Below are 23,975 nucleotides of genomic sequence, written 5' to 3'. Positions count from 1 at the left end.
GCAACCTGAATCTGGAGACACAAGTGGCTCTTTGACTAAGAATATTAAATGATGAAATATATTGCTCTGTTTTTTTTTTTTTGTTTCATTTTTTTTAAGAGCTCCCCACAAAAAAAACACTGACTACACTGGCGCTCATGATATATTTGGTCTAGAACCAGCCTCCAAACCAAACTCTTTAGTTGTATAAATATTTTGGTAATACTATTTCTAATACCAGAATGTTCACTTAACTTTTATATTTTGGGCTGTCTGAGGACACATTTTGAATATTAAATCAGGTGTTACGATCAATTACTCAGCACTTGAGTAGATTTTTACCAAATACATTTTACACTTACTTCATTAAAGCACAAGTAAATCTACTCAAGTATAAACGTGTTGTAGGTATGCTACTCTGATTGGAGTACAATTTTGGTGGGCGTCCCTTATTTTTATTTCTGAAAGGTGGCAACCCTAGTCTTCATACACAGTCTTCGCCCTCTTCAAAATAAGAGCATAAATATAAACACTTAGCTACTTGAAAAATTCCTAGCAGTCGTTAACCAAAACTTCCACACCGATGTAAAACTTTGTTCCACTGAAAGTCTACAAAACAGCAAAGTAAGCTGGCGCTCTAGAATTTATCTGGAAAAATGAATTGAGGGAAAGCTAAGTGCACTATATGTTTTCAAAGTTAGCAAAAGTGCTAAGCAAGCTCCGCTACTAGCGGATTAGCTAAAGTGTGCCATTTAGGTTTAAGATAGCCTTGATAAACAGACAGAAGTTACAAAAAATAAATAAATATATGCACTGTACTGTTCGGAAATATAAACTGGGCAGTATAGTTTTTCTATTTATGTATATAATGTGCTAGATTAGCTGGAATGTGCAACAGTGATTATGCAGATAAGTAAACCATCACTATTTTATATAAAGATGAATTATCACACTTTGCAAGAATGTGTTAAAATTATAGCAATCTAGTGGTAAAAGTGAGAATTCATTGACTACTGATGTGACCTAAACACTCCGAAGGAATGTAGTGAGTGAAGGCAACAAAGTGAGGATGGTACATGATAAATTCATATTAAATATTTCCATTTGTAGTTTAATATTTCGACCTGTGTCGGGACAGCAGAAACAACCCCGGGCACAGGAAGCGGAGAGACGAAGCATCCTGTTTAACAATGACTTTAGCGATTTACCCATGAAGACCTGGAGCAACGTACAGTGGTGTGTTCAGAGGGAAGCGACCCTGCCTCCGGCAGAACAAATCGATACACACTGAGTTATTACAGAAGCACAAGTGTTGCTAATTAGGTTTGGTAAATTAAAACTTTTTTCTTGCCGTTTCAGCGTTTATTACTTTAATTGCTTTTGTGCGTCACAGTCCCTCAAGTAAAGGAAAAATAAAGATTCCCACCGCTAGCCCTAGATTTTTTATTTTTATTTTATTTTATTTATTTATTTATTTATTTTTTATTTTAGTCCATAAGGAAGGGCGTCCACTATGTTTCAGAGGAGCAGGGTGAGGGCGAAGGGGGACAGCTGTTAGAAACAGAGGAAGAAAATTCACAGAACTATGCAATTAGCTCTTAGCTAACTTTTGTCCCCCCTAAATGCAAACACAAAAAAAGAATGTGATGTAAAAAAAATTTGACCAGTTGTGCTTTTCTATCAAGTCTTTTTGACTAGAAAAAATATTTGGAAAAGAAAAAAAAAAGAGATTCTGTTGGTTGAGAAAAATCCAATGGATTTTTGGTCAAATTTTGTACATCACAAAATTTTGTGCTCCCTTCCAGGGGGGAAAAAAAAATCCACGAGAGAGAAAAAAAAAACTTTAAAATATTTCAGTCTGCTTTTTGCTTTGTTTGTTTTACCAGCAGATAAGCTCAAGTCATGAGAAACAGAATTAGTTTAGACTTCGAACATGAATCAGTGGAGTAAAAGACGTTTTTCCCTCTGCGTCTTTCAGGGTTTCCGTACAAAAGCGATCAAAGAGCCAGAGAGAGAGATTTCCTTACAGAAGGTTTCAGGTTGTTTTCTGAAGAGGTGATGAATGTTTTTAATGGATGCTGCAGATTGTGAGAGTACAAAAGGTTTCAGTGACAACATGGTTACGTGAAAACATACTTTTACTAATTTGTAGTTAATTTACATTTCTAATTAAAAAGAAACCGATTTCACTTTTTACACAAATTGTTTGTGTTCTTGCCACCTCCTCATCTGACCTACGTTATGCTGTAGGAATGTTCAACAACTCAGTATGTTATAAAACGCTAAAAAAAATTATATATATATATATATATATATCCCATCCTACCAACCCCTAAAACTCCATCAGATGAAACATTGGTCTTCTTGGTCTTTATTTTTAATATAGTCCCTTTGCACATCTCAATACATGCTGTTTCAGTAGCTTAGAGGCTAAGGCACTCTAGTTAAATGCGTGGGATGCTGAGTTTGAACCTTGATACATTTTTTTTTCCTGATAGTTTTTCATGTTTTGGCAATATGTCGTTTTAAAAAGCCTTTTTAAAGAATAAAGCCTCTCTGGGTTGGTGTTTCTGCACATATCATTGCCAGAGGCAGTGGACTGGTAGGTCTGACAACTCGTAGTTTTCACCTGCAATGCCAAGCAATGACTTTTTAAAACCTCATTTTATCTTATTTATAGCGAGTCTTAGGATAAATTCATCGCTCTTATGATACAATTCAAAGTCTATTTAGATTCTGGTGAGAAGCAAAGCAACCGAGGTGAACGAAGGCAGTATAAATTCGTACAAAGACATTTGTATTTAGTTTGCTAGTTGGAAAAACAGTATAAAAAATGAGGGTGAGAAAATGGGAAAATTTGTTTGGATTTATTTCATTTTCGGCAAAAGTGCAATGGGTCATCCTGTATCAAAATTAGCAACATCCCCCCAACAATCGTTTATTAAATTGAACTTGAATGATCCAAACTGCTCTGGGATGTTCATCTGACAATGGGAAAAATTTTACCTAACAATTATTTTTTTGTTTAAACATGAGAAGAATTTGGCAGCACAGAGAAACACTGTGTGCTCAATAATTCGATTTTAAGAGCTGATATTTCTTATGGTGCGTTTTAGAATTTGTCAAATTTGCTTTGCACAAATTTGACGAGTACAAATAGAACTAACCACTGACATTTTACAGGGTCACACAAAGAATAGGATTTGGTCTTGCAAAAGCACTAGAAAAATGATTTTTCAGTTTTAATATTTGTCCATTTTAGTGTTTTGAAGGTTTTTTTTTTGGTAACATAAAAGCAACTGAAGATAAATTAGGTCTTGTGAAAACTGATTTGACCCAGGGTTTTTCATTTTGTGTATTTTAGAGCTTGGTCGGTGTACTTGCTTTGTATTAAAGTAGTGGCAGTCATGTTGACGGCCACTCAAACACATGTCTATTAAAAAATCAAAGAACTATGAACAAAGTGTTGCAGCTGGTGTGTTAAGAGCCCGGCTGCCTGTCAAAAAGCTGCATGTACACTGTGTGTGTGCCATTTTATGAAAAGTACAAAAAAACAACAACAAAAAAAAAAACATGCTAAACTACAGCTGAAAATGGTAAGACTTCCAGGTGTTTGTAATATTGACAATATATTTTTTATGAAAAATGGCTCCTATTACAGATCATCTAATTGATTGCCTGACAACCTCTGGTCCCCAAACCCAGATTGCTGATCCCAAATCTGATGCCTTACAGTCCTTGACTGTTTCATAACAAATCTCTGCAGATGGAGAAATCCCACTGTAATAAGAAAATGGGGAAAATAGTGCTCATTAGATCTGGTATTCCATTGGTCATGGAATACATTGGTATACCAATGCAATACCAATATTAAAAATGTTGCATGTCCTTTGCAACATTTTGCCTTTCTACCATTTAGAAGACACATATGGGAAAACTAGAAATTAGCGTTTACATACTAGACATAAAATAGTAAAACAGTTTTTTCTAAACCTAGACTGAAACCCCACCTGTTGCTCTTCGACCAACATTGTGTTGTGTGATTTTGATGTCACTTGGCAAAATGTTACGTTTCAATTGTTGATTTTTGTCTCTTTATGATGTAAAGCACTTTGAACTGCCTTGCTGCTGAAATGTGCTGTACAAATGAAATTGATTGATTATTCCATACTTTGTCTAAAACTGACGGGTTAAAATATTCATTACGCATCACGCATATCTTATTTTCTAAACTCAATTACTGCTTTGTTTTGCTGACAACCTGCATTTTATAGCAACTGAATTCCTAAAACAGATATCGTGGTTTACATGTTTTAACGATTTGTTATAACGTTATATTTACATAATGATGAATGAAAGCTCTCATTTCCCCTCCCTTTTTATTTTTTACATTTTATTGTTTTCATCTTTCAGAAAAAGAAAAAAAAGATAGTCCACTGACATGTTTGTAACTGAATTCACTTTACTCTTATTACCATTAAACGGGGGCAAACAGGATTTGGCACAAGCCCCCTCCCTCCCTCCCCCCAGTTTTTACACCATTATTGCAGAGTCAAAAACCAGCATTACAGAATAACTGCCACATGATGAAATTTGACACCAACTCATTGCACTTTTTTTTCTCCAATAAAACTAGATTGTTGAAACTTCATGGTGCTTCACTTTACTAAAATTGTAATTTTGCACCACATAAGCTTTCACACTTTTTAATTGTGTACATTACGTTATTTTAATTACAATTATAATAGAATGCAGCAACAGCTTTTCGATTTTACCTCACCAAAAAGTAAAAATCAGATTCATATTAATATTCGGCCGGTTTCTCTGATCCCCCTAAAAAAAAAAAAAAATCAGGTGCCAGCAAACGCCTCCAGAGGTTACCCATTAAGTAACTAACACCCACCTGTGTGTAATTTAATCTTAATGTAAATGCAGTTGTTCTTTCAAGGTCTGTAAAGGTTAGTTAAGAGAAGATTAGTGAACAAAGTCATGAAGACCAAGGAACACTTCAGAGAGGTCAGATGATGTTGTGGGGAAGTCTAAAGCAGGCCTGTGTTATAGTATATAGATCTACATAATTATGCATAGAATGTAACGTTTTCCTACTACTTCATACTGAAGTTCAAATGTGCTGGAGGAAAATGTACCACAAGGAAATTATGTAACTCTCATAATTAACCTCAGCACAGAATCTGTTACTTTTTAAAAATAACGCTGAAGACACAATACAAGGAAATGTGCAACATGGGGAGGTCAAAGTTCCTCTGACTGAATCATTCTTACTGGTATTTTAAAGACATTTGTCTTTAAATGAAGATGAATGTCTTCATTTAAAGATGAAGCAGAGAGGCTTTCTAAACATTACCCTTGGCCGACACCTGTTCCATGAATACAGGTTTTGAAAAGAAGAAAAATAAACTACATAAAGATTGAATTTCCACCGCTAATAAACTTTTTTTTTCTCTACCAAACCGGGCTGCATTACATAAAAATGCTAACTACTCACACTGCCATAATTAGTGAATAAAACATTTGCGATGGAAAAATGTCAACAATGTTAGATTTTAAGTCATAGTTTGAAATTTGTCTTCATTTTGAATGTTCATAATTGTGTTGCTATTGGTGACAGCATGTTGGAGGAACTCTGTCCTGCTACTTCTGATTTATTCTTTTTGTAGACTTTTGATCTTTTCATTTGATCGAGTCATTAGACATTTGGACAATTATTCCCTCTGGCAGCTGAAAAGTGTTTACCCTCATTTTTTCTTTTCTCCTTTCGGACAGCTCTTTGAGCTGTGACAATAAATTACTCTTCAGGGTTTCTGCAAGTTTCACCAACTCAAATTTAAGACTTTAAATACATTTTTAAGACCATTTTGAATGGTCCAAAGAAATGTACAAACTTCAACAAGCTAGCTGGTGATAAATTTGCACTTCCCCACGATGGACGCAAAAAGAGCTATCCAGCTAGCTAGCAAGGGTATGTTAGCATTGATTCAAAGAATGCAATGCGTGCGACAGTCTTATTATGCCTGACAAAAAAGTAGTGCAAGGAAAAAAAACAGAAAACAAATTTTAATAGTACTGCCAAGACAAAATTTAAGACCTGTAAATCACGGATTTAAGGCTAACATACTTTTTAAAAATATGAAGCAGATGGATTAGCAGTGACTGCCAATGTCATCCAGGACATGTTACTGTGAAATATCCTCTCTGCTAACAGGATACTGAGCTGTTGGCATGTCATGACACTCTCCACCCTTTTTTTTTTTTTTGAACAGCCTTCAATCAGAAGCTTCTTCACATTCTTCGTAACACTGACTGCTACGAGTCATTTCACAATGACTCTTGGAAGATATTTGGATGACCTGAGTTATGGCAACATTTAATTCCTCTTTGGGATAAATCAGGTGTTTTTCAACTTAACTGGATATTTGTGTTTATTGTGGCAGTGGAACTGCTCACTGCAATGAAAACCAGTGAAAATCTATTCAACTAAAGCGAACACAATCTTCCCGTGAACACATAAAACAACCCGAGCATATCGCTTCCAACAGGAGACGTTTGGAGTTGTCGGTTTGACTCCATTAGCCTTGCCTCTGTCCTCTACCCTTTTTAAATCCCTCTGTGTCTTCGCAGCGCACGCTCTCCCTCTTTTATCCAAATCCCCATATTCAATTATGGCAACATCTAATACATGTGTCAACATGTTTCATTAGCTGCTCCGCCCCTCCCCCTTCCTCTCACCAGAGATTAGCTTCCCTCTCTTTTTTTTTTTTATTTACTTAATGCAGAAATATCATTTTCTCCTGGACAAAGTGTGGGAGAGCTGTGAAAAAAGGGGAAGTGATTATTTTTCTTCATTACATTTCCTGCTGCTCTGGCAGTCACAGCTTATTTTCTGTTGGCCCAAAAAAGATGATTAAATGTTTTGGGTGTAAAATTTACTTATGCTGCCGTCAGGTTCACCACAGGTGGTTTTAGCGACATTAAGAGTGGGGAAGGGAGGGAGTGTTGTCCTTAAAAGGAGCTTCTGGTCTCGGCTATCTGAACGCGGTGGATCGAGGGTTCGCCAGCTTCATTGGAGTAATTACCGACGTCGCTCCAGAAAACCGATTTGAAGCAAGACTCCATCTCAGGAAACGCAAATCTGTGCCACAGAGCGGGCCGAATAATTCTCAGAGTCTACGATCCTTTTGATGTTCTCTGTGCCAATTTCTGCTCCCTCGAGGGCTTCCCTCTGTAGTGTTGAATTTAATAGGAGGTTATAGGAAGCCTCCTACAAGTGGCCAAGGAGTAGATTAGGTGCTAAGGTACATGCATGGTCTGCTTCTTTTTCATCTGTGACATTAAAGCAGCAGGTTTGGAGAAAGGTGGGAAACAAGAGCTCTTTGGTCACTTTGTCTGTTCCTGGAATGAAAGTAATGTTCCAATCGGACCGTCTCTTCCCTTACAAAGAAGAAGTGCATTGTGGTCTGAATGCTTTATTTATATATGTGGAAAAAATGGAGAGCCCACTGCACTGAACACCATTGAAAATCTCATGGTTATTCCACCTAGTATTGATTTCTGAACTCTTCCTGAGTTCAAACATTAGTATTGCTGTTTCTAAATAAATATGAACTTGCTCTCTTTGCATTACTTGTCTCTCTCTCTCTCTCTCTATATATATATATATATATATATATATAGTGTTATTGCTGGCTGTGGGGATATTGGGATAAGTACTGTAAATTACAAATCCTCAGGTAGATCAGTGGGAACCTTTCTCCTGAAACTTTCTCACTAGTCTTGTTTGCAGAGCCAACATTTACATTTTCTTCATCTGTTTTCATTTCTCTGATGTCATTAGAAAGCTTAGAATCCATCCTTTCAGAATCTGAAAATAACTCTCTAGGAAGACTTGTTCCTGGTTTCGTTGTGGCCGTAAACATGTCGTCTTGGTTTAGTCCAATATATTCATATATAATTATATATTATCATAAGAGTTTTATTATCACAGTAGAATTTTCAACCAAGGTTGCAGCACATCTACCTTTTGCCTGTCTTTGAAATGCTTCGGATTTGTTGGTCAAGTTTTTTTTTTCCTCTGTTGGACATAATTCAAAGTGAATGCATCTGCTGCTCTTCGCCTGTAACTGACCCTTTAGTTAAAAGTGTCTGCTAAATGTTGAAACTATCGTGTTCTCAAAATGTGAATTGTTTAAAGGAATATTCTGTAATAACTGCATTAAATGTCTCCTTGCTTTGGATTGTAACTATTCTGGTGAATCAGTTCTTACATCGTCTTCATCTTCTCACTGTTCACCTCTGATTCACACATTTCTCATTCCATCCAGGGCTTTAACTTCACGTTTGCTTGCTTCTGCACCATTTTGGCTTCTCTCCCTCTCTCTCTCTCTTTTTGCCCCAAGCCACCCTAATTACAACATGTAAAAACCTGACCTGCACCACTTTTCTAACCTCTGACCCCAATGATGAAAGATTAATCCTCAGTGGGCCTAATTCAATTAAATTTGCTTCTAAATAATGACTCCGGCTTCAGCGCAATATGGGTGTGGAGGTGAAACCATCGATTTGCACCACTGAGAAGAGCGTATCTAAGTGTTTTCTTATTGATACGGGTGAGGAATGAAAGTGGCTGAAGTAAGAGGCACGTTTGGATGTTTTAATTTTTTAGTATTTTACTGACGAAGAGAAACCATTCATTTTGTTTCGCAGTGCATAGCTAATAAGTATCTCGCCGGTGTTGGGGCAAACCACACAGGGAAAGCCAGGCTGAATATTAAAGAAAAGGCTGTTGAGTCTGGATGATGATGATAATATAGAACCACAAACTGCCTGACTGTAAATTAAGCTCCATGATTATGAGGTCCTAAATGATCAAATGTGCATTGTGTTTCCTTTCTGTGTAACTCCAAATCTGAGCTGGGATTTACTTCATTGCTATGGCAATGCTACATAACACACATTATGTTGCAGACAATAATTGACTTTAGATTTTGAATAAATCAGTATTTTCCCCCCCCAAAATGTGTTGTTTTTAAATTCATCAGTCCATGTCTAAGCTCTTCTCATAACTTTTGTTTTTGTGTTTTATGATGTAAAGTACTTTGGACGAGAGGTGGGGACTCGAGTCACATGACTTGGACTCGAGTCGTTAAAATCACGACTTGACTTGAAAAAATGCTCAAAGACTCGGACTTGACTTTGACTTTCATGCCATTGACTTGGGACTTGACTCGACTTGAAGCTGTTTACTTGAAAAGACTTGATATTTTTTACTCAAAGTCTTAAAATTTAAAACACATTATTTATAAAGTGGCGTCATTAATTAATTTCACTCATTCCGTATCGCAGACCGTCCCTCTGTTTTTCCTCTCCTTATGTATGTATGTGTGCGTAGCTGCAGCACAACCAATCAAATTAACAGGATTTGGACATTTAAAAAAACGCAGCGACTCTGCAGAGCTCAGGGAACGAAAGACGAAATAACCGCTCGAATATGCTTCCGAGAGTAATTTCTTTTGGCTACGTAGGTTATGAACTTTCGAATAAAAACGAACTGCAACTTGTAAAACATGCAAGAAGAGAATATCGGATGGAGATGCCACGACGTCCAACTTTGTCCGGCATTTGAAGCTTCACAAAGATTGGTAGATGGCACTTTTCTTTTCCTGTAAGATAGTTGACTTTAGCTAACTTCGTGTTAGCATGTGTACTCCGGGTTAAATTGGTGATGATTTACCATAAATCCGGTCCTTCAAATGCCTCCACAAATAATGTGCACCGTGTTATTAGCTCAGGAAGCCGGTGGATAGTGAGCGGGGCTCCGGAACAGAAAGCAGATTCTGGACCTGAACTCAGGGAACAGACTTAGAAATAAAAGCAGAAAAATAAATGCACCAGACCTTCCTGAGTTTATTGTGATAACTTCATATATACTTATATTTTCTGAAAACTTTTTGTTTTGTTTTCAGAGTTTAACAGAACTGCGCAATAAAGAGGTCCAATTTAAAAATGTTTTTTATACTTTGTGTTCAGCTGCACATGTTCTATCATTTTAGATAAATACAGATTTTAAAAAGAACAAATGGTCTATTTGAATTTTATGTATAATTGCAAATTATAAAAAAATAAAAAATAAAAATGACTCGAAATGACAGGTTCTTGACTTGAGACTTGACTTGACTTGAGGACAGAGACTTGAGACTTACTTGAGACTTGCAACACAGTGACTTGGTCACACCTCTGCTTTGGACTGACTTATTGCTAAAATTTGCTATACAAAGAAAACTTGATTGAGTCAGACAGTCGCCTGTTTTATACACTACTGCACGACTTCTCCTACTAGTGTTCCATTACTCACCACACCCCTTTTTACACATTGTTTTGTTTTCAACAAGTTAAACATTTTTAAAGGTTATGACAATAACCCTTGATTTAAAGTCTGGTTACCCCACTCCACTGATGTCAGGAATGTGTGGAGGTACCTGAACTGCCCACTTTAACAATTCAGACACAAATTTTACCATAATATGCATTAATTTCCAGATCCTACCCTCCACGGTTTCTTTAGTTCTGCTCCAGCCAATCAACATTGAGGAAAATAAAAGAGTGCTCCTGGAAAGACTGCTTTCCAAACGGCAGCCAATAAGGAGAATTCTTTCAAATGTTTCAAGTGTGATCTACCAAAAAACCTTTTACTCATAATTTCAAGCTACTTTCTACAAAAAAACTGACATAACCTATTAGGTGGGACTGGGTTTAAATAAGTCATCACGATGTAGTGATTCTTTAGGTAACATATGTCTGAATATAGTTCAGGATTTTGTGAGTCCCTTCAAACAATTAGCATGAGTGTAAACATAACTATTTAACATGACATAGTGTGTCCAAAAAGGAGTTGCTTCATGGCTCAACTTACCTTACATATGTGGTAAGTTGAGCCGTTTCCCTAAAAATTGCTTAAATAAAAAAAAAAAATAAAAAATGTCTGCCAACAGGTGATTTGGTCCATTGAACAAACTGTTCAGTTTGTTTTAAGTTTGAAGAGTGCCGTCTCTGGAGTTCATTCTAAGGGTCGTTCCATTCAACAGTATTGAGGTCTGGGGTCATGGAGGGTCTTTTATCAAGAGCCTAATGTTTTATCAGCCCGTTGATGCTTTTAGTTGTTGACTTTGTGAAAACTCCTAACTTGATGCCTTGCTAGTCTTGACATGTCACTGCAGCCTTAGAACAAAACCAAGGTCATGTTTCACAGCAGGTGTGTTATCCTCTCCTCTGAAAGCTTCATTTTTACTTTAAAAAGCCCCACAAAGATAATGGCCAACTATTGCTCAGTCCACAGAATGTTTTCTTAGAAACTTTGGAGCTTGTCAACATGCATTTTGGTGGTTGATAGTCTCTTTGCATTTTGCCTGTCAACAGTGACGCTCCCCTGTGGGTCTTCTTCCATGGAGCCTATCAAGGTTCAAGATGCAGCAGCGGTGCGGTGCGGTCAGAAAGTGACGTTTTCTGACCACAGAGTTCAGCTTGATTGGTTTTCCATGGTTTCCTTTCCTGCCATCTGCTCTATATGTCTTATCAACCTGGAGCTGCTTTTCCCTGTGTGTTGGAGATCGACTCCAGTCACAAAAATTACAATAATAATAATAATAATAATGAAGGGAGCACCTAAACAAAACAATGCAAGTCCAAATCAGTCACACCTTTGTGGACTCAATATCACCAGTTAGGCAGTAACACTTATTGTGAATCAATTTCACCTGCTGCTGTGCAAATGGAACACACAACGGGTGGAAATGAGAGGCAATTAGCCAGACAGCCTCTATAAAAGAGCGATTCTGCAGGTGGTGACCACGGATCATTTCTCTGGTTGAACTTTTAGTCACTCATTCATTTTTGTCAGAGCTGTCATGCATTGAGGCAATTTTTTATAGCCCACCAAAGTTTCTCAAGTTGTGCAGCTGATCCAAGAGGGATCATCAGTGAGAGCAAATAGTGAGATGATTTGCTGCGTCTCTCAGCACAGTGTCCGGAACATGTCTTAAGGTACCGTGATGCAGGGCAGTACACCAGGAGACATGGGGGGCGGGGGGGCCCATAGCTGGGCTACAACCCAGCAGCAGAACCGCTACTTCCCCCTTCTACAAGGAGGAACAGGAGGGCCACTGCCAGGGCCCTACAAATGACCTCCAGCAGGACACTGATGTGCATGTTGCTACTCAAACTGTCAGAAACTGACTCCATGAGGGCCCAACGTCCACATAAAGGGTCGATGCTTACAGCCCGACACCATGCAGGACGATTGGCGTTTTGCTAGGGAACACCAAAACTTCACGGATCACATGGAGACACTGGTGAACTTTATGTTGCCTGCAACATCCTCCAGCATGAGCCATTTGCTAATTGCAGACTAGCCAGCAACAATTGGCAAACACCTAATTATGGAACTGTGATCAGCCGAGCTCTTTATAGGAGCTACTTCTCAGTGAAACGCTGCTAAAAAAAATTTTGTTAAAGGGTTAATAGAGGAGCCATGTTGTGATGGCTTCCTGTAGACTAGCGGTTCTCAACGTGGGCGGTATGCTGCTTCTCAAAGGCGGTGCTAGGGCCAACCAGGAGTTTTGTGCAGCTGAACGGTTGCTATGGGAGACTAAAGGATTTCTCAAACGCACACGAACGAGTCATTGACACAAATCAACCAAGATTGGTTTTGATGAGGGAATAACACCAAAACATGATCTGAAACTCAAAAAAGTAGACTTTACATAATACCGCCCCTTTAAGACATGCCTCACTATCATATGCAGTAACATCTCAAATCTATTATCTTTCCATTACAGATTTTAAGAGGAAATTCCAGCCCACACTGTAACTCTCTCACTACCAAGAATTTACTGATAGCATGTCTATGTGAAGGTCAAAGGGCATAAATGTCAGAAACACATCAGATTTGGTGTAGCTGTTTGGTCCCATGTTACGAGTGTTGCTAAAATGATTACAATCATATCTCTAATGTCTCAGCTGTCTGATAAATCTTCTCGGGAGGTAACCCTGAACCCATCTCTCTTAAGCATGTGAAGGGGGGCGGGGGGGATGCATTTATAATGTTGAACTGTGATCATTGTATAATAAAGTGGGAGTTCTCGGGGCACATGACGTGACCTGTCAGTTTCTCTAAGTGATGCTGCCAATGACGAGACGTGACTCGCCTGGGAAACGAGTCGCCGACCTCTAATCAATCTTGGACAGGGGGGTTTTGGGGGGGGATGCGGGGACCGAGACTGTCACACACCTCGCGCTGTCGCTCGCTCTCCCCACAGGGCCGACTGAAGGTTGCAGAGGGCAGCCTCGGTGCGCTGCTGTCCATCAGCATCAGCGTCAAAGTTGTGATTAAGATTTGTGACAGCGACGACAGATTAATAATCTATTCAGTTAATTTGCAGACACTGTTAATCATAGTATGATGTGTTTCGATTGCTTACATTGACTCCTATATACATTTAAGAGTACATGTAGGAACTAAACCCTAAAATGTACCTGCACCATATCTTACCTCCTTTAGAATTTGATTTTAAACGGGCATTATTTTGAAAAAATTACTTCTTTGAGTTTTACATCATGTTATAAAAACATACGAGGAGTGTTGCCTTGATTCTTTGAGGCATGTTTGAGAAATCTTTTAAGCTCCATTTCAACCATTCAACCGTGCAAAACACCAGAGTGGACCTAGCTCCGCCTTCAAGGATGAAGCTCCTCCTCGGTGCTGCAGCTTCCAAGTTTCTGCCCTCCGAATCCCCCACTCAGCTCCTTCAGACTTCTCAGTGGAACGCTGGTAAAAAGGTTGATAAAGGATCAATAGAGAAGCAATATTGTGATGACTTCCTGAAGGCAGAGTCTCAGAAAGAGCAGGAGTTTCTTTTTAAAGAGACAGAGGCCCAATTCTAAGGCGTTATATTACAAAGCAAAATTTCTTTTAAGTCACATTTGATATTTATAGCATTTTGACTGAAGTATTGTATTGCTTCTTGATTATTGTATAAAACGGCACAATGTGCCTGGAAAACACATAATATTGCACCGTTAAACAATTATTGGTTTATAAAACATGTAAAAAAAACAACATGGTTTTCTGTTGAACATTTGCCTTGTCCTGTCCTCCTGTGTCTCCTGGAGTCTTTAATCTGGACCGACTTCAACAGCTAGTGTGATGAACCAGCTCAATGAGGTCACAAATTAATTTTAAAATGATCCCCGAGAACGAATATAAGGATTATTTAGTTTAAACTGCATAAAAAGCGCCAGGCCATCCACCTAAAAGCTGCAGCATCTGAATGAAGACTGAATATAAATTCTTTTTGATTCAAGACGTGGGTCTTAGTGCGAGTCAACTGGACGGTAATTTGACCATCTACCTACTTACCTTTGATAATCAAAGCACACTCCTCTATGGCTGCAGTAATCCACAAGGTCAAAGGCCACTTACAGCAGAAGAATATGCCTTCTCATCAATAACATGCCAACAGAAAACAATGGTTTAGCCTTTGAATCAGTAGGAAAAAGAACAAATTGAAAATGTTAAGGTCACTAAGTGTGTTTTGGTAACTTCTGAACATTCCGTTTTCTGACATCAGTAAAATTTCATATAGCTTTTTCCTGAAAGCTGTTTATTTTTTTTTTCTTTTCTTTTTGACTGAATTAGCTTCTGCCTTTTGTGTTTATGCCATTAGGCTCGCTACTCTCAGTGTTTTATTGACAGCTTGCTTTGCAAACTGCAGGTATCTCTGGTTAATGGCTGAGAAAATGTCAAGCTACAGCTAATTTCACAGTGATGACTTAATACACAGTGTGTGCAGTTGTGTAAGTGGGTGGGGGTGTGTGTGTGTGTGTGTGTGTGTGTGTGTGTGTGTGTACTGTACGGTTGCTGCATATTTATGTGTCGCATTTAGACGTACTCATGCAGCGCTCTGTTTTAGTTATGCAGACAGAGAAAGAAAGAGGGTTTTCTTTCAAATTCAGTATAAAGAGATGTTTAGAACTAAGGAAGGTATTGGCCAATAGACTGATCCAATGCTGGTTAAATTATCAAGGTCAAATGGTGGTAATTTAGTTGACTGACATCAGTCAATTGTGATGGCCACACCAAAGCATTGACTTTGTTGTCTCTAAGCCACTTTGTAACCCATCTGGCTGTTTGCTTAGAGCTGTTGTCCATTTAGAAGACGCATATCTGTGAAAGCCTCAACTTCCTGGCTGATGTCTTTCTTCATTGCATCAATATTTCTATTGAGTTTTCCTGAGTTTGGTCAATTATGCGGTTAATCACGTTTTAGAATGTTTAAAAAAAAAAACAGGTTTTATTTATTTGACAATCTGTAGAGCCTGAAAAAGAATCAAACTGCAACTGTGTGACAGCAGGAAAGAGGTGGTTGATATGAGAGTCTGACCACCGGTCAGGAGGAAATTAACACCGAAGGGAATCATCATGGCTGCAGTGAGACGGTTTTAGAGATGGTTGGTGCGACGAAGGCGGGCAACGGAGAGGCAAGACTTCATCCTCTAAAGGAAGCCGTTCACAGAGGAGTGTGGCATCAACCTTTTGCATTTTGGCTTTTTCCCCATTTCTATAACCTTTGAGGTTTTATGTCTCATGAGTTCACAACTTCTAGAACGGCATTCCTACATATCCAAAAAAAAGTGTCTCAGAATGTGGTGATTTCAACTTACACTCTTTAAATTGAATCATTTATTTATAATTTCATCTTTAAAAGATTGGGATGATGACAAAGAAAATGGGGTCTGATTATTTAAAATGGCATATGTGAGGTTTTTTTTAGTTTTTAATTTTCTGAGAGCACGTTATTATTGTTATGCATTTGACTAATTTTTATGAGACCCCATATCATGGGGTCAAGGTTTCCTGCAGGACCTTTGTGTTGTCAAACTGAAAGAAAGAAGTATTCTTGGGTTGTCTTGGTCTCTTTTTACTGAAATGCCACTTTCATCTTTGATTGTGTCTGATGGTAGCCAACAGAAAATCATATAAAACTCCAAACTTCAAGAACTTCCTGTTTCAGATATCAACCTTTAGTTACCGTCTAAAAACAGACAGCATGAAGCACAAAATCTGCTTCATTTCCCACCAGTCCACTGTGTGTGTGTGTGTGTGTGTGTGTGTTTTGCATAGCTCAGACGAAAACAGGACATACCCTGCCCTTAGTGAGCGCCGGCTGAGATGGCTATCTCAGCCTGGACCTAGTCTATTACATTTGAGGTCAGATACAGATCAGACTAGATATTCCCTACTTTTTTTCTGTTCAGTATCTCCAAGGAGATCTCTGCCGAGAGACTCTCTCTCAGGGCTCGGCTTATTTTATTACGAGTGCGCATCAGGCCAGCCTCACCAAAAAAAAGAAAAAAAAAAGAATGTCTGCTAGCCGCGGCGGGGGAACATCTCTTACACGCAAATTAAATGGTCCACGGGCTAAGCAGGTGCAATTCCAGAGCCAAGAGCCTGGAAATGTTTTCAATTTAGATCTATTAACTTTCTTTTTTTATACTGTATTGTAAACCACGGTTTATTTAAGGCCCCTTAATTACTTTGCCACGGTTGAAACGGCTTCAGGGTAGCTTGTTTAGAGCATTATGTCTGCATCATAGAAATTGCTAAGCCAACAAAAAAAAAAAGGCCAAGGCATTCTACCTGTATTACTGTAGTTATAGCAATATGAATGATTTATTGTCCCTTTAATTACAATGATACATTCTACAGAAACTCAATTTAAGGTGTGTAAATATATATCAAACCATGAACATCCATGTTTACACGTCATTTTTAGTTTAATTTTTCTGAAAACTAATCTGGACATTGATCACATGTCTGACATTTCACTGATACCGCTGTGGAAATAATAAAAAAAAAAAAACATTTTTCTGCTAATTTGTATCTTGTAAATTCAGGGTTTTATCCCATAATATGATTTACATTAGTGAATAGTATCAGTTCAGGAGACTTTCACATACTTTCTTTGACAAGTTCCAACTGATATGGTCTTGTGTTTTATTAACTCTGTAATCTGATATGCTATTTAAAAGCAGTTCAAACTCCATATCTGTCCAGCAAACAAAGCTCCTAGTGCCATGTCTAATTCCTAACAGGAAGTTGCAGTTGTGTTGACGCAATCTGATTGGCTGACAGTGGTTTAGCTTTGCGTTTCTGACGTCGGACCACTTTTTTGAGTAAGGAGTAATCAAACACTTTACTATTTCAAATCCAGTAATTAGATTAAAGTTACTTACCCAAATCACTGTGATTTACTATTTTCTTTTGTAATGTCATTTTATTTCCTTTAAGCGTCCACTGACCGCCATGACAGAAATGTAAACAATGGAGGAAGGAGAGAGATGTTGCTGGAAAAAGAGTAACTATTTTGAGTTTCTATTGCCAAGTACAATTATTAAAACAGTTTTGAGCTTGTTTTCTTCCAAACTCGCTTGCAAATTTACTGAGCCACAGGCTGCGGTCTTTTGGGCTCGTTTTTGAACATGAACTTGCTAATTTGGATTTTTAAATAAGCAGACACGCATAATAAGGGCCAGAATTTGTCTGACATCCAGATAGTTTTAGTCAGACTCTCCCTGGCCATCATTTCCCCGATGATCCGTCCTGCTGTGTCTTTGTTAAAGTCAAGTTAATATATTACCTGTGACTGACGTCGAGCTTCGTGTTACGCTCCAGAAAACTGTAAACATCGAGACTAATATGAACAGCGCAATAAACGTGAAAACAACCACGAATGAACGAGTCCATAAAGTTGTGCAACTAAACGCTATTATAATATAATAACATTAAGATAAGTGTCACAAATCTGTGCAGCGGGACATCAGAGTTGTGGAACCGCAGGAGAAGCCCTGTGAGCTGGGCTGTGACAGCAAACACAGGGCCGTAACACAGAATCTGGAGGCTGGGGGAGGGAAAGAAAGGGGTTTGGGGGCGTGGGGTCTAAAATCCTACTAATAGTGGAACACACAAAAACACGCAAAAGTTACTTAAGGTTTTTTTTTTTTTACTTTTGTAACCATTAAACAATCTCCTCTTCAGTTCAACCTTAGAGGAGACGCATGTTGCCATCATAAAATAACTTGCAACTAAGTATCAGCAAAGCTAAATGTAATTTTCACAGGTGGCGGAACATTATTGTCAACAGCTTCTGAAAGTAGCTAAAAAAATACTTTTAATGTAATTTAGTTTCCAAATTAAGTAATCAGTAATCTAACTACGTTACTTTTTCAGGGAGTAATCGGTAATCCGATCAAAGACACTTTTCAAAGTAACTATGCCATCACTGGGGCTACGCTGCCCCCTAAGGGTTTGGCATGTTTAAAACAACGTTCAGGGGGGAATTTGTGCAAGTTCATGTCTTTTTTTTCTTTAAATGATGTGGAGATATTTGTAGCCGAACTGGCTACTTGTGTACAAAGCCTTAGTCTTATTTTCTTATATTCCAATACCTGTACTATGATATGTTCAGAATATTTTATTTTTATAAAATATTTTGTCTCACAACAGATCTGCTCTGCATTTGGGTCCCTTTTCAATAAATTCTTCGACTAAATGAAAGGTTTTGAGTATAAGGAAAACTATTTCAAGGTTCTGTCAAGTTCCAAGATTTTCAGATTTAAAAGAAAGTTCTTAAATCATAAACATTTATTTTGTTTAAAGCATCCAATTTATTTTGAAGGTTGTGGTAGCTGATTGCCTTCAGGCTGGTTTTTACACTTTGGTAATTAATGAAATTACTTAGAAATGTGACATTGTTTCATATAAATACAAAAAACTTTTCATTATGCAACTCCATGCAATAATTACCTTAATTCACTTTATAAATCAGGTATAATTTAAGGTTCATTTAAAACAAACAAGGTTAGTTTTTTTGCTTAGCCAAGGTGTTACTATTATTGTGAGGCTTCTCTAAAAATGCTGAATTAGTAAACAAATGTGTAATAGAGATTTTGACTCCAACACTTTCGGGCTTCTTCCAGCTGAAATTCACAAACAATTACAGAAAAAAATATTTGGCTTATTTTTTCCTGGTTTTTAGAACAACAAAAGACAAAAACAGCAACAACATGTAAGTAATGTTGGAATAAAATTGGCAGCATTTCAGGTGTGCAAAACCGTTGGAAATCATGTCCCAAAGCACTTTAAAGTGCAGAAGATCCTAAACACAAAGAATGGACAGGCAGCATTCTGTTTTATCTAATGTTTTTGTTGTTTCACAGTGATGAGTATTTTTTCTCCACTGAAGTGGCAGCAATGTTGCATTGATCAAGTGATAGAAGACTGAATCCAACAATACGAAAAGCTAAAATCAAAAAGGTTGGAACCTTGATGTTGTATTTGTTGTGTTGGTCAAAGCAGTCGATGAATCACTTTCAACTACTGCAGGTAATGACTTAAAATTGGGTTGAGGAGGTTTTTAAAGGAGCAGTATTCTGTGTTTTCCAGTCATATAGTGCAATTTTATAGCACAATCAAGTAACTACCTTGTTAAAAAATGCTATGTGTATCAAATATGGCTTAAGAGATTTTACTGTCTTAAAATCATGTCTCTGTCACTTTAAAAATCCCTGCTCTTTCCAAAACTCCGTCTACAGCAGTGTTTCTCAACCTTTTTTGGACCAACGCCCCCCTAGCCTTCATTCAGGTCCCTCACCGCCCCCCACCAAAGAATTTGCAGGCTACTTTGCACTGACCATTATTTTATCATTAATATTACTATTACTATTGCAGATGTTTTGATTTTTATGCTTGTTTTTGTATTTATCAGCAAAAATAATTTCCCAGAGAACAAAAAAGTCATGGGAATAGAAATTGCATTTTGTTCTTCATTCATTTCCTTTTAGTTTCCTTTGATTAGTTTTATCCTCTCTTGGTTTATGGCTATGTCCACTTTAGTATCTGTCCTGTAGCTACATTTATTTTATCATTAATCCATTATGAGACGAATAATATAAGACAAATAATCTTCACTCATCGCCTAATCGTCATGATGTGTTTCACATCATGTGTTGAATTTTTTCACTGTTCAGCGTCGGATTCTCTGTTTTTATGCCATAATTCACATCTAGTTTGTCTCTCCGTTTTATGTCCCACTTCTCCTGTTTCAGAGTTTTGCGCAATGTGCGCGTTTTTTTTTTTTTTTTTTTTTTAACTCCCTAAGGTGCAGGGCGGTCGGGAAGCGTATCGATGGGGAAAAGGCAGACTGACATAAACCTTTTAAAACAACAGAAACAATTTCTGCATTCTGATTATTGAAATTTAAAAGTGCTGTGTTGTTCTATCACCCCCGTTTCATACCGGACCACTTACAGCACCGGTGTTAACACTGTAAAATGAACGCTCTCTATCGTGGTATCACCCATGGAGGGATTTCTTGATTTCTTTCTTTAAATGGGTTCATTTTTCAGAGGGATACACAGTGAGTGTATCGTGATTTTAGCTACCAGTAGCAGGAGAACGGAGCTGCGCCAAGAAGCTAACAAAAGCTAACAAACACTGAATAGAAGAAGAGCTGCCATCGATAGAGTTGCAGCCAAGCATGATTTAATGTTACACAATACAGTTTTACCAAGTTGCTCAAAGTCTAAACTGGTATTGTTGTGCATTTAAGGTGTAAAGTTTACCTTCGACCAAACGCCCCCCAAAGGCATCCCAGCGCCCCCCTTTGTAAAAATGTCCGCCAGCGCCCCTTGCCGTCCTCTGAACGCCCCCTGGGGGGGCGATACCGCCCACGTTGAGAACCGCTAGCCTACAAGAAGCCATCACAACATGGCTCCTCTATTAACCCTTTGACAACATTTTTTTTAGCAGCGTTTCACTGAGAAGTAGCTCCTATAAAGAGCTCGGCTGATCAGTTCCATAATTAGGTGTTTGCCAATTGTTGCTGGCTAGTCTGCAATTAGCAAACTAGCCAGCTAATTGCTGAGCCGGGGGTGGGGGAGCTGTTCTGTGAGGCAGAAGCTTGGAAACTGCAGCTCAGAGGAGGAGCTTTGCCTCAAAGGCGGAGCTAGAGCCACCTAGGCGTTTTGCACAGCCGAATGGCTGCCATGGGAGATTAAAGCATTTCTAAAACATGCATGAAAGAATCAAGGTGACACTCCAGGTGTGTTTCTGATGAGGGAACAACATTAGTAGATTTTACTTAACACTGCCCCTTTAAAACATCTCAAAATGTGAACATGTTGAGCTGAAAATGTTTATTTATTTCGAATATGATAGAAACATAAAATCACACATGAACAAGGAATGCAGAAGACATGTTTGTACAATAATCTTAATATGCTCAAAAAGGAGTAGGAAGAAGAAAGAAACTAATAAACACCTACCCCAGAAACTCAATATTTTCAGATGGACCCCCATTATTAAATTAGTAAGTAATTGAATCTTACTTACTAGATTATCGGGGTAAAAAAAGTTAATAAACAATAGTTCATGGATGTCACTTGCAAACTACTTCTAGTATAATAATCATGTCCATGATGGATGTGAAAGTTTCTCTTCAGATAATTTTTTTTTTATTGCTTTTATATTCGAAAGTGTTTCACTTGAGAACAATGTGCGACAGTGTCACATGTTAGCTTAGACTGAAGAGAACATTTTTAAAGTTAAATGTGACATGCTTATGTGAAAGAGTGCAGCCGCAGTGTGTTAGTCTGGAAACATTTTTTTTTTATAGACGGGGAGATAAGGATCAGACTTCAGGAAGATCGGAACCAAAGCCCAGGGTTTGTCCTTCTTCGGTCTGTGAAGGACAGCTGATATTGATTCTGCTGGCCTGATTATGTGGCAGCATACAGTGAGATTTATAGAACTGACCAAGACCTATTTTATAATTTTACTTTTACGACACAGAGATTTATGAAAAATTTAATAATCTCTAAATCCTCAGGCCAAACTAACAATGTTGTTGAAATATTGTCTTTAAACACGGAGGAGCACTGTATTGATTTCATTTCTCCCGTCGGTTGTTTGGCCAAGCTGTGTTGTTCAGCCGAAAGGTCAAATTTACAGAAACGCCCCAGTTAATAAAAAATAAATAAAATAAAAAAAAAATAGTTCAGTTCACCGAAGAATGAACTCGTTCACTTTCCCAGCTTCCCACTGTAAGCTGGGAAAATAAGTTCTGAACACCTGAACATTTTTCTGAGTTTAAATATCTTTAATAGGTCGACTGCCATGAAATTCAGTGTCTGTTTGCAACAAGCCAAAGTGAACAAGATGAAATGTACTTGTTGTCACCTGAAGAGCCCAGATTTGAAATAGTCTAATTCTTAATATTTATTTTATTTTTTAGGATGAAATAACTACAAAAATAAAATGAATATATAAATAAATACATAATTTAGTCAATTGCTTTAGAAAAGAAGACAAATTAGAAATTTTGGGTGAAAGTCAATTAGAATTTCTCTAAAATAAAACCCAGAATCTGTTTAAGCATTATAGTGAATTTTTTCTTTTCAGTTTTTAAATATCTGTTAGAGATCAGTGTTTTGTTTGTACAGCACTTTGGCAAACCTGCTAATTTTAAAATGCTTTATATAGAAACTGGATTTGGAAAATCTAAAGTCAGACCAATTAAATTAAATGATCTGAAATGTTACATTCCTGCTTCTCTTCATGCCCTGACTGCATCTCCATCTAAAATACATTTTAATCTCGTACTTTGTATAGTTAGAATAAACTCAGTTAAAAAAAAAATCTTTATTTACCAAATGGAAGAGAATTACTTCTGTTTTTTTTTTTTTTGGTTTTTTTTTTTTTTTTACATTTTTCTCCAACTCATTCCAGTGGTTAGGGTCAGCTGACAAACTTTTGGAATGAGTTTAAAGTTACTGGGGCAAAAACTGCAGCGATTACTGGGAAGGTTGAGAAAACTGCAGCGATTACTGGGAAGGTTGAGAAGTGTGTTTCAGTTTATAAATAAACTGAAATAAAATGCAGCGTCCTGTGGGAACGGAGTGATGGCCGGCTGACAGGCGAGTGCAGATTACAGTGAGACCACCTGAGGCAAAACAGACTGCAGTATAACATCCGAGTCCTGTGGATATTGTCACTATAATCTAAAACAGACGGTTTTACCGTTGTGTAGGGTAAGAGTGAAAAATATTGACAATTAAAAAAAAATTATTTTGATGGGATTTTACAAAGTACTGAATTAATGCGAGTGTCAAAGGACAGTAACTAGGTATTTTTATGAACTGATAGGTTTTTTATTGCTGTATCATTCAGAGTAGGGCTGTGTAATAATATCGATTTTGCGATGTATATCAATATTTTCTTTCCTAGAGAAAAATCGATATTCATCCGGAAGTGTTGTAATATCCAACTGTCACCTTGCTCACTCACCGCTAAGCCTGATGACCGAATCACTCTCCTGGCGAACCAGGAGAGTGATTCAGTCACCAGGCTTAGAGTGATTCCTTCAGATGTTAAGTGTCAAGGTTAAAAAGGTATCAAACTATTCAGAGCAGGTACTGTACTTGGTGCACTTTACTTTACAAATGCATGTAAGCTACAGTTTGCACTGTTTCAATTAAAAGAAACATGTTTTCTCACCACTTCTTTGATTCATTTTGTCCAGCTGTCGACTTTAAGGCTGTGTCCAACCAGAGCCAGGTATTGTATAGTTGGTGCTTTTAATCAGTTTTCAGTTAAATTAGTTCAATCCAACTCTATAACAGTCACAAAATGTCACCAAAATCACTCTGTCCCTCTAAAATCTTTCAGAAAATCACAAAACTGTATTAAATTGTATCGTTTGCTGAATATCGCAATATATACCGTATCGTGAGCAGAATATTGTGTATCGTGAGATTATTGTATCACTACAGCCTTAATTCAGAGTGGACATTAAGAGGACAGTGACGGTTAAAAATCATTTGTCTGGTTTGACGTTTGTTTCATAAAAGATTGGAGAAGACATGTTGAA

General features: G+C 37.7%; 1 protein-coding gene across 10 annotated transcripts in view; it reads right to left on the bottom strand.

Annotated features, from left to right (window-relative positions):
* The window catches only part of nrxn2b (neurexin 2b), an 811,982-nt gene that overhangs the window by 594,218 nt on the left and 193,789 nt on the right, over window positions 1-23,975 (bottom strand). The gene's annotated exons all lie outside the window — the stretch shown is intronic.

Source organism: Poecilia reticulata, chromosome 18 (genome assembly GCF_904066995.2).
Source record: "Poecilia reticulata chromosome 18, P_reticulata-male-v2, whole genome shotgun sequence".
NCBI classification, from domain to species: domain Eukaryota; kingdom Metazoa; phylum Chordata; class Actinopteri; order Cyprinodontiformes; family Poeciliidae; genus Poecilia; species Poecilia reticulata.
This window is presented reverse-complemented; position numbering and strand designations above follow the sequence as displayed.